The sequence below is a fragment of the Canis lupus genome, chromosome 13 (assembly GCF_003254725.2).
Source record: "Canis lupus dingo isolate Sandy chromosome 13, ASM325472v2, whole genome shotgun sequence".
NCBI lineage: Eukaryota > Metazoa > Chordata > Mammalia > Carnivora > Canidae > Canis > Canis lupus.
In genome coordinates, this window is record NC_064255.1 from 48,025,897 (window position 1) to 48,036,576 (window position 10,680).

Sequence of the window (10,680 nt, forward strand, 5' to 3'; positions counted from 1 at the left end):
TTAATTTCCAAAATCTCTGCCATATCTGAATCTTGTTGTAATGCTTGCTTTGTCTCTTCACACTGTTTTTTCTTGTCTTTCAGCACGCCTAGTAATTTTCTGTTGAAAGACACATGTGATGTTCAAAGAACAGGAATTGAGGAAAGACCATTAGTTGAGGTTTTATGTTTATCTTGCTAGGAGTCAGGCCAGGTCTACATGTGAGCTTTCCTTCCCGGCTTTTACTGAGTCACTAGTGTATACTGCCCACTGCAAGGTTACATCCTTGCAAATGGCCAAGAACTGTGTAAAGGAGACAGATCCCTTTAGGATAAGAAGGAAGGTAGAAGAAGGAGTTTCAGTTTATAACCCAGCTCCTCGCAGGACAGTCTTACTCATTCTCTGAATGTCCAGCTCTTCACAGTATATTTAGCACACAGAAGGACTTTGAATAATATGTGTTGAAAGAACAGATTAGTTTCTGTTGATCAGGTTCTATACTTAAGGAAATGTTCCCTTCTTTACATTAGCTGGTAACACTATACAGAAATTCAGGAAAATGCTTTAAAAAGTATCACTTTCTTGATGGGATGAGCGCTGAGTGTTATACTGTATGTTGGCAAATAGAATTTCAATAAGAAAAATAAAAAATAAAGTTAGTAGTGCCTTTATGTCAAAATTGCTTTGCAATTAAACACATTGTTAAAAGAAACACAAATAGATACTAGTTTTTGGTGGTGAGAACGTAATTCATTGCATAGAAAGAGGAGGTTCCAGGTAAAATAATATTAGCAAAGAATTCCAAGGAGTAGATGTGGTTAAAATATTTTCCACTTATTTTTGTGAAGGTTTTTACTAAGATGAATCAAACCTAATCAATTTCCAGTGCTCTATGCATATGACCCAAATGCTTTCTCTCATAAGCCATTATTCTTTTGTATGCCAACTGGAAAATGTAGATTGAACTTAGGAAATGAATTTCTGTGTCATTTGAATTGAATATACTGAGTGGAATAGGAAGCACAGTAACAAAATGAATTTTTTTTAATGATGTAAGTCATATAGGAAGGAAAGTTTAACTCCCACTCTCTTCCTTTCAATTGTCCCATTTCCTCATGTTTTATCCATTACTCATGTCAGGTTTTGTTATTAACCTAAATAAAATAATAGGACATCAACCCTGCTTATTGTATGTAATAGTGAACAGATGGCTGGTTGCATATAATTATTGGAATGTAATAATAATGAAAATGATATGCAAAAATATTAATTTCAATACCACTAATGTGGCACTCAAGTATGCACTGCCTTTCATTTCTTGTACTGATGTCTTGAATAGATATGGAATGATTCACTATTCAATCATTCAACAATATACATTGAGTACCTATATGGCAGGCAGTGACATGGGCACTATAAAAATAGGGAGTAAAACAATTGCTGCCCCCCTCCATGCATTTATTTTGGTGGCTAAGGACAGACAATAAACACATAAATGATGGGATACATGGAATGTCAGATTGTAACAAATATTGTGGAGATATGGGGAGAGGGAGTGCAAAGGAGGAAGGTACTATTTTATATAGGGTGGTGTCTTAATTTTGAGTGGGAGCCAAAAGAATCACTGGAAGTAGTCATGCAGTTAACTGGGGGAGAGCTGCTTGGTCAAATGGAACAAAAATACAAAGGCCATAAGGCAGGAGCATGCTTAGCAGTTTGAGGAGCAACACAGAGGCCAGTGTGAAGGGAGTGTGGGGTAGAGGGACATGGCAAGAGGAGTAGGAGATGAAGTCAGAGAGGTAGCAGGGGCCAGATCAGGGAGGACTGAGTAGGCCCTTGTAAGGATTTTTGATGTTCCTCTAAGTACAAGGAAAGCCACTAGAGAGTTTAGCAGATGCGAAACATGATCTGACTTAGCCTTGAGAAGAAATCACTTCAGCTTCTGTGAGGGAAATAGACCTTAGGGACTAAGGCAGAAATGGGAGTTAGAAGATTATTTTAACAATCCAGGCAGGAAGTGACGGGGACATGAACAAGAATGATAGTCCTGGAGATACTGAAATGGTATCAAATTCTAGACATAGTTTGAAGGTTAACCTAGCAGGATTTTCAGGTGGATTAGATGTGGTGTATGAGATGACAAGATAAGGCCAAGATTTTTGAGGAATGGAGATAACCAGCTCCTGGGAAAACTGAGACATGAGTAGATTTTTTGTGAGGAAAAGAAGGGAGAGAGGGAAGATCAGAAATTGCTTTTAGAGATGAATTTAAGATGACTTTTAAATATTCATTTTTAAAATTAGGTAGACTAGAATGATTCAAGGGGAAGGTTGAGGCCTTGGAATTATTTCAGTCCCTGAAGCACGAGATCACTGGAGAAGTGAGTGGAAATGGAACTGAGAAGAGTTTCAGGACTGAGCCTTGGGATATCCAACCCTCAAAGGGGCTGATCTGATTGTTGTCCAGCTGCTCAGATGTTTCATGTTGTGTCCCCCCCACCCCACCCACCCGACCATAAATGCCCGCTCCCCGAGGCTATAGCCCAGTATTTCTAATCCCCACTATGCACTGTGCCCATAGTTGGTGCTCAATAGTTGGTGTATGAGTGAACAGATGAATGTACCACGCAATGTTTAGAGGGGTTACCAAGATAAAGGAAGAAAAAGTAAGGGGGGGACCATACTGGCTACATTTCTCCAGTCCTCATCACTCACTTCTTCCCATGGGAGAAAAAATGGTTTACCTGCTTAATGAACTTGGGAAAGGGAATTGAGACTGAGAGGCTCAGCAGACTCTGGGCTCTCACCTCTCACCAAGACTGCTGTTTGAGGGCGAGGAGAGGGGGAGGTGGTGATAAATTATACTCACCCCTCAAATCTCAATGCATTGTTCTGTGTCTTTTGTTTCCTTCCACTGACCATACTGTTCTCAAGGTTCACCCGAGTCGTCACAGCACATATTGGCCCTTCATTCATTTTTATGGCCAAATATAATTCCATTGTATGGATATACCACCTTTTGCTTATGCATTCATCCACTGACAGATATTTCTATTTTTTCCATCTTTGGCTATTCTTAAGAATGCTGCTGTAAACATTCACGTACAAGCTTCCTTGTGGGCATACGTTTTTAATTCTTGTGATTCTACGCCTAGCAGTACAATTGCTAGACCACGTGGTACCTCCATGTTTCACTTTTTTGAGGAATTCCCAGACTGTTTTTCAATGTGCACCATTTCCCATTCCCCCTAGTAGTGTGTGAGGGTTCTAATTTCTCCACACTTGTTATTATCTGATTGTAGTTGTACCACTGGGTGTGAAGTGCATCTCACTGAGGTTTGGGTTTGGATTTTTGCTGATAGATAACGACGTTGAGGTCTTCTGCTATGCGTATTGGCCATTTGTATACTTCCCTTTGTCCCTTTCCCCACTACATACAGTTTGAATCCTACTTATATTGTATTGGTGGACCTTATGTTTTTATTTTTATTTTTTTATGATTTTATTTATTCATGAGAGAGAGAGGCAGAGACATAGGCAGAGGGAGAAGCAAGCTCCCTATGGGGAGACCGATGCAGGACTTGATCCCGGGACTCTGGGATCACACCCTGAGCTGAAGGCAGCCACGCAGGCGTCCCGACCTTACATTTTTTTTAATATTAACTTGAGGCTTGACATCTAACATGATAGTTCTTATCTTCCCAAACACAAAGACCTTAAAAGAAATTTACCACTTCATCCCATCTTAACCATTCTCTATTATTTTATTCCAACTTTATTTTTTATACAAGTTTGTCAATAACATCATTTTATGAAATAAGTGCCTACTCAGTTACCTAAGTAAACACCTCACCTGCTAATTACATCGTTTATCATTGTCCACCACATCTCACTCTTTTCTTCTGGGTTTGATTTCCTTCATTTATTTATTTATTTATTTATTTATTTATTTACTTACTTACTTATTTATTTATTTATGATAGTCACAGAGAGAGAGAGAGAGAGGCAGAGACATAGGCAGAGGGAGAAGCAGGCTCCATGCACCAGGAGCCCGACGTGGGATTCGATCCCGGGTCTCCAGGATTGCACCCTGGGCCAAAGGCAGGCACCAAACTGCTGCGCCACCCAGGGATCCTGATTGCCTTCTTTCCAAAGGACGTGCTCATGTACTTTTTTCAGTAGGACCCTATGAGTAATGAATTACGTTACTTCAATTTTCAAAAATTCTATTATCCTTGAATGGTAGTTTCTTGTGCATAGATTCTAATTGACAGTTACTTTGCTTTAATATTTTGAAATGGGATTCCACTGATTTCTGGATCATATTATTACTGTTGTTGGTCTAATTATCACTCCTCTAGGTAATTTGTTTTTCTTCTCTGGCTGCCTTTAAGATTTTGTGTGTGTGTTTTGTCTGACTTAAATTTTTGCTTCTGGGGGTATCTGGGTGGCTCAGTGGTTGAGCATCTGCCTTCGGCTCAGGGCATGACCCCAGGATCCTGGGATGGAGTCCACATTGGGCTCCCTGCAGGGAGCCTGCTTCTCCCTCTGCCTGTGTCTCTCATGGATAAGTAGATAAAATCTTTTAAAAAAATAAAAATAAATTTTTGCTTCTGTGTCTAGATATCTTTATTTTTTCTGCCTAAGTTTCATTATGTTCCTTAGATATGAAGAGTCACAATTTTAATTAAATTGGAAAATTTTTCAACTGCTACCTTTTCAAACTTTGTGTGTTCTGCATTTTCTCTCTTCTGGCCTCCTCTTGGTTATTGGTTGGCTCACTTCCTTCTCCCTCCTTGTTTCTTTCCTTCTTTCATTTTCAATCTCTATGAATTTCACTGTTTTCTGAATATCTACCACAGAAATAGTTTCCCAGTCTCTTTTCAGCTCTCTAATGGGCTTTCCAATCACTTTTTGCCTTTTTTTTTTTAAGATTTATGTATTTATTTTAGAGAGGCAGAGGAGGGATAGAGGGAGAGGGACAGAGTGGAGGAGGGATAGAGGGAGAAGGGAGAGATTCCCAAGCAGACTCCATGCTGAGCACGGAGCCCAACTCGGGGCTCAATCCCAGGATCATGAGACCATGACCTGAGCTGAAACCAAGAGTCAGAAGCTTACCAACTGCTCCACCCAGGTGCCAGGCACCCCATGCACTTTTGCCTTTTCTAGAACTTATATTTGTGCCTATAAAACTTGCCTGGTCTTCTCCAACAGTGCATTATTTCTAGGGTTTTGACTCCTTCTATTGTGTCTTGGAACATTTTGAACATATTAGTTTTATACCTCTCAGATTGTGATTTAGTTATCTCAACTTCTTAGAGCTCTGTATTCCTGATTTTTGTCACTCATAGATATGGATTCCATGAGTCCAATACTTTTTAGGAACCCACCTTTAGTGTGAGTTCTTTTTGCTCTGACGATCTTTTTCAGGTGGTTTGGCATTCGCTTGTAGCAGCAGAAGCATCAAAGGTTTAGACCAAAATTTTATGTTATTTTTTTGGTTAAGAAAGATAACTGAGTGAAAAGATAGAACCATTGCCCAGGAAACTGGATCTAAGGTAAACAGGTAGAAGGCAGACAGTAGAGTTTTGAGCAGAGGAGTGACATGATTCACTTACATTTTTAACAAGATTACTCTGGCTACTGTGTGGAGAATAGACTATAAAGGGGACAAGGAATAGAAATCAGATACTAGCTGGGAAGCTATTACAATAATACAGTAGAGAGGGAAAAGTGGTTTGGACCAGGGTAGTAGGAATGACTCGGTAAGAAATGGTCAGATTATGAATGTACTTCTCTAACATTTTTTTATTGTAAAATGCAATAAAAAGTACATAAAAGCACATGAAACACAAGTATAGAGCATAACAATAATTATAAAGTAAACATCTCTATAGCCACCACACAGATCAATAAATAGAGCACCACCAGGACCCCAGAAGTCCCTCACATAAACCTCTTACCAAACACAAACTTTTCTCCCTTGAAAGTGACCTGCCTTTTATAATAGTCATTTCTTTGCTTTTCTTTCCTGTTTTTAAACTTTATATAAGTAGGATTATACAGTGTGTAATTTGTCACCTTGTCTTGTCTCACCCAACACTGTTTGTAAGATTTATCCATATTGCATGGAGCTATACTAGGTTCCTTGCAATCTCTCTAGAATATTGGATTGTCTGAAAATGGATCACTGTATTTACCTAGTCAATTGTTTATAGACATTTGGGTTGTTTCCAGTTTTGACCTATCATGAATGTCCTTTGAATATTATTGTCTATATCTCCTGGAGCACATGCATGTGCCTTGCTCTAACATACATCCAGGAGTGGAATTGCTAAGTCATAGAATATGATACATTCAACTTTACTAGATAATGCCAACCTGTTTCCCAAGGTGGTTGTAACCATTTCTCCTGCCTCAGCATGTTTTGATGATTCCAGTTGCTCTAGAATTTTAACACCTAGTATCTCAGTTGTTTTAATTTTAGCCATTCTGATGTAATATTATATTCCATTTAATTTTCAATTCCCTGATTATCTATGTGATCAGTCACATTTTTATATGTTCTTGGTAGTCTGAATATCTTTGGGGAAGTCCTGCTCAAGTCTTTTGCCCATTCTTTGCCTGTCCTTTTTTTCTTTTTTCATTTTTAAAATGTTTTTTATTTAATTGTATATTAGCTTTATGTATAGTAAATACCTTTCCCCATTCTGTGCCTTGTATTTCACTCTATGATGTCTTTTGATGAAAATAAGATTTGAATTTTTATGTTGCAGAATGTACTGATATTTTCTTCCAGTTGTTTTTTATATCTTGGGGTGGGGCGGAGAGAACTTCCCTACCAGGAGATCAAGTGGTTTCTTTCTTTTTTTTTTTTTTTAATTTTTTTTATTTATTTATTTATGATAGTCACACAGAGAGAGAGAGGCAGAGACATAGGCAGAGGGAGAAGCAGGCTCCATGCACCGGGAGCCTGACGTGGGATTCGATCCCGGGTCTCCAGGATCGCGCCCTGGGCCAAAGGCAGGCGCTAAACCAATGCGCCACCCAGGGATCCCCAATCAAGTGGTTTCTTATATAACCTTCTAGAAGATAAAGGAGAAAGTAGTCTCCTATATTATCTTCTAGATTTATTTTTGCCTTTCACACTAGGCCTCTAATCCACCTGGAATTGATTTTTTTTACTAATGGAGTAAGGAAGGGATCCCATTTCTTTCTCTCTCTTCTGTCACCACTCATGTCTATCTCCAGAGATTTATTCATCTGTCCTAGCCTCACTTACAAAGTACATCCTTTCCCCACTGATGTATCACACAACCTCAATCATACATCAAGTGTTTGTACATATGGGGATTTGTTTCTGGGCTCTCCACCATGCTCCACTGTCTATTGTCTATCCCTACTTTCATTCCACACTGACATCATTACTACAGCTCTGTGTTAGCCTTGATGTGTCATAGAATAAACCCTCCAATCTCCTTCAACTTCAAGAGTGCCTTGGCCATCTTCAGCCTTTCCTACTTCCATATAAATTTTATATTTTTATTTTTTTAAAGATTTATTTATTTCAGAGAGAGAGAGAGTGGAAACAGGGAGAGCGGCAGAAGAAGAGGGAGAGAATCTCAAGCAGACACCCCACTGAGCATGGATTCCAATGTGGGGCTCAGTCTCACAACCCTGAGATCATGACCTGAGCTGAAGTCAAGAGTCTAATCCTCAACTGACTGAGCCACCCAGGGACTCCTTCCATATAAATTTTAGAATCAGGTTTTTAAATTCCACAAAAAGTTGGAATTTGATCAGGATTACATTTATTCTATAAACCAGTCTGGGAAGAACTGTCTGTCATCCTAACCAATCTGTCATCTCAGTATAGCTCTCATTTTAGATACGTCTTTTTTAATCCCAGTATGATTTTATTTTCTTTGAAAAAGACTTACATATATTTTATGGGATTTAGTCCTAAACACATAATATTTTATGCCATTTAAAATCATATCTCTAAAACAATTATTTTCTGTGTTTGCTAGGAAATAAAATGATCAATATTTATAAATTGATCTTTGTATCCAGCAACCTTTCCGAATTCTCCCATTAGTTCTAATATCTTGTCTGTAGATTTTATTGGAGTTTCTTATAATCTTCAAATAATGACAGCTTGTTTCTTACTTTACAGTTCTTAGAAATTTCCTCTTTTCCTTACTTACTAAGCTGGTTAGGGTCTTTCATAAAGCATTGACTCCAAAGGTTTCATTGAATTGACTGAATTTGGGTTTCATGTTTCGAAGGCACAACCAAGAGGAGTTGCTGACCAATTATAGTTAGGCAGTGAGAGAGAGAGGAATCAAGGTTGAGTTGAAAGTTTTTGCCCTGAACATCTGGAAGAATGGCACTGTCATCTACTGCAGGCAAAGCCAGAGATCTGTTGATCATATACTGTTGGTAATTTCAATGAAGATAGATAAAAATTGACTTATACTTAGTGGTGATGATCTCTCTCTCTCTCTTTAGCCTGGTTTTCCACGTCTGAAATAATTCACTCCAGTAAGGATTTAAACATATACAAATGCTCTCAGTAGGGTTTGACTTGTGACTTCCTATTTAGCCACTGCCCTCTACAAGGGGGCTTGCCTGAATATGAACTGTGCACTCTGATTAAAATCTGAACCAAAAACAGAGAAAGAGATACTTTGCCCTCTAGCCTCAATCTTTCCTATTTTATTACACACAAACACACACCTATCTTGTTTTGCAAACTTTCCCAAGTCAAATAATTAAAAGAGAATCTCTCTCACCAAGGAAGCCTAATGCCTGCAAGTAGTTTGTCTGGAAAGAGGTTCTAGAACGGCCAGCTGCATTTCTGTGGTGTTAACCTAAAAACAATGAAGAGAAATGAAGGGGTAACTCCCACGGAAGAGATTCTGGGTCAGACAAGAGCTCATTGTCCCAGCTAGAAGGCCAATTTGACCATCCTTTATCACATAGCTCTCAGGGCACTGGTAAAGCCTTAGGCATTCTTGCACAAAGAAGCAAAACTGTAACAATCCTTTGGTTGTTTAACCTACCCACCCCAGTTCCCTGATGTTTATTCAACACACATGTAAGACATCTCATTGGGGGTAAGTGCAATAAGCCAGCTGCCTCTTCCCCCTCTCGCCCCTCACCTGCCACCCAATCTCAACAAAGTAAGCTCCAAAAAGGCAGTGGCATTGTCCTGTAAACCTCTCTGTCCTCACTGTCCAAAACGGTGTCTATCCTATAAGAGGCATACAATCTTTTTTAGAATTGACATTTTAAAGGGTTTTTTTAATTATCTTTTTTTTTAAGATCTTATTTTTATTTATTCATGAGAGACACACAGAGAGAGAGAGAGAGAGGCAGAGACACAGGCAGAGGGAGAAGCAGGCTCCATGCAGGGAGCCTGATGTGGGACTCGATCCCAGGTCCCCAGGATCACGCCCTGGGTGGAAGGCAGGCACTTAACTGCTGAGCCACCCAGGGATCCCTAACATTTTAACGGCTTTTTAAAAATTACCTCAAAGGGTTAAATTTTCATTTACCGCAACTGAAAAACTCCATACTTAAATTGACTTTACTGACTTAAACTAAGTCAAAATTTTAAATGTTTAAAATTGATGAGTCACTTAATAGCACTGTCATCACGTAGAGTTAAAAAACTGCCTCTAGGGAGTGCAAGTCTAAGGAAAGGAATGCCATTTTTAAAAATACAACCTTTAGCACTTTCACTTTTGGGTCCTTTGCCATTGCCTTGATTTTCTACTTTAGATGTGTAAATTACACACATTCCCAACATCCTAATACAACCCTTCATTTGGGGGACGACCCGCCTTCCTCATCAACATACACCCAGACCTGCATTGGTTGTTTGCACTCCCAGCCGTGTATTCGAGAGTCAGCTTTTTTGCACTGACCCTCCCGTTTCAGCCATCACCCTAAAGGGCGCTCCGTGTTCCTAGGCTTTATCACTATCGTGTGAACGTGGGCACTGATACCACGACGTGTTGTTGCAACAGGATTTAACTAAACGCCCTACACTCGGCGGGATGAGCCCTGGGTGGTATGCTGTATGTTGGCAAACTGAACTCCAATTAAAAAAAAAGAAAGAAAAGGAAAGAAAAGGAAAGAAAAGGAAAGGAAAGGAAAGAAAAGAAGAAAAGAAAGAAAGAAAGAAAGAAAGAAAGAAAGAAGAAAAGAAAGAAAGAAAGAAAGAAGAAAGAAAGAAAGAAAGAAAGAAAGAAAGAAAGAAAGAAAGAAGAAAGAAAGAAAGAAAGAAAGAATGTTTGTGAGTCGGGGGATCCCCGGGTGGCTCAGCGGTTTAGCACCCGCCTTCAGCCCGGGGTGTGATCCTGGGGTCCCGGGATCGAGTCCCCCATCGGGCCCCCTGCAGGGAGCCTGCTTCTCCCTCTGCCTGGGTCTCTGCCCCGTCTCTCTCTCTCTCTCTCTCATAAACAAATAAAATCTTTAAAAAAGAAAAAGAAAAACTAAACGCCGTAAAGTGAAGCGTTCAGGGTTGATTCCGCTTTTCCACCGACAGCACCGCAGCAGCGCAGACTTCGTGGCAGGTCTTCGAGTCGCAGGGTTGGGTCGCTCCCCGGTTCCGCCGGAGGGTCCCGGAGTCCGCTTAGGGACCCAGCGCGGCCGCCCGGCGCCAGCGTGGCCCCGCCCACCCGGTGGGCGTGGC

General features: G+C 40.0%; 1 long non-coding RNA gene across 1 annotated transcript in view; it reads right to left on the bottom strand.

Moving 5' to 3' along the window:
* LOC112652225 (uncharacterized) overlaps positions 1–9,283 on the bottom strand; it is a 122,321-nt gene extending 113,038 nt beyond the window's left edge. Inside the window, exon 1 of the long non-coding RNA XR_003131297.3 lies at positions 8,774–9,283. This is a non-coding gene — a long non-coding RNA (uncharacterized LOC112652225). The remainder of the gene's footprint in view (positions 1–8,773) is intronic.
* Positions 9,284–10,680: the final 1,397 nt, after the last annotated feature.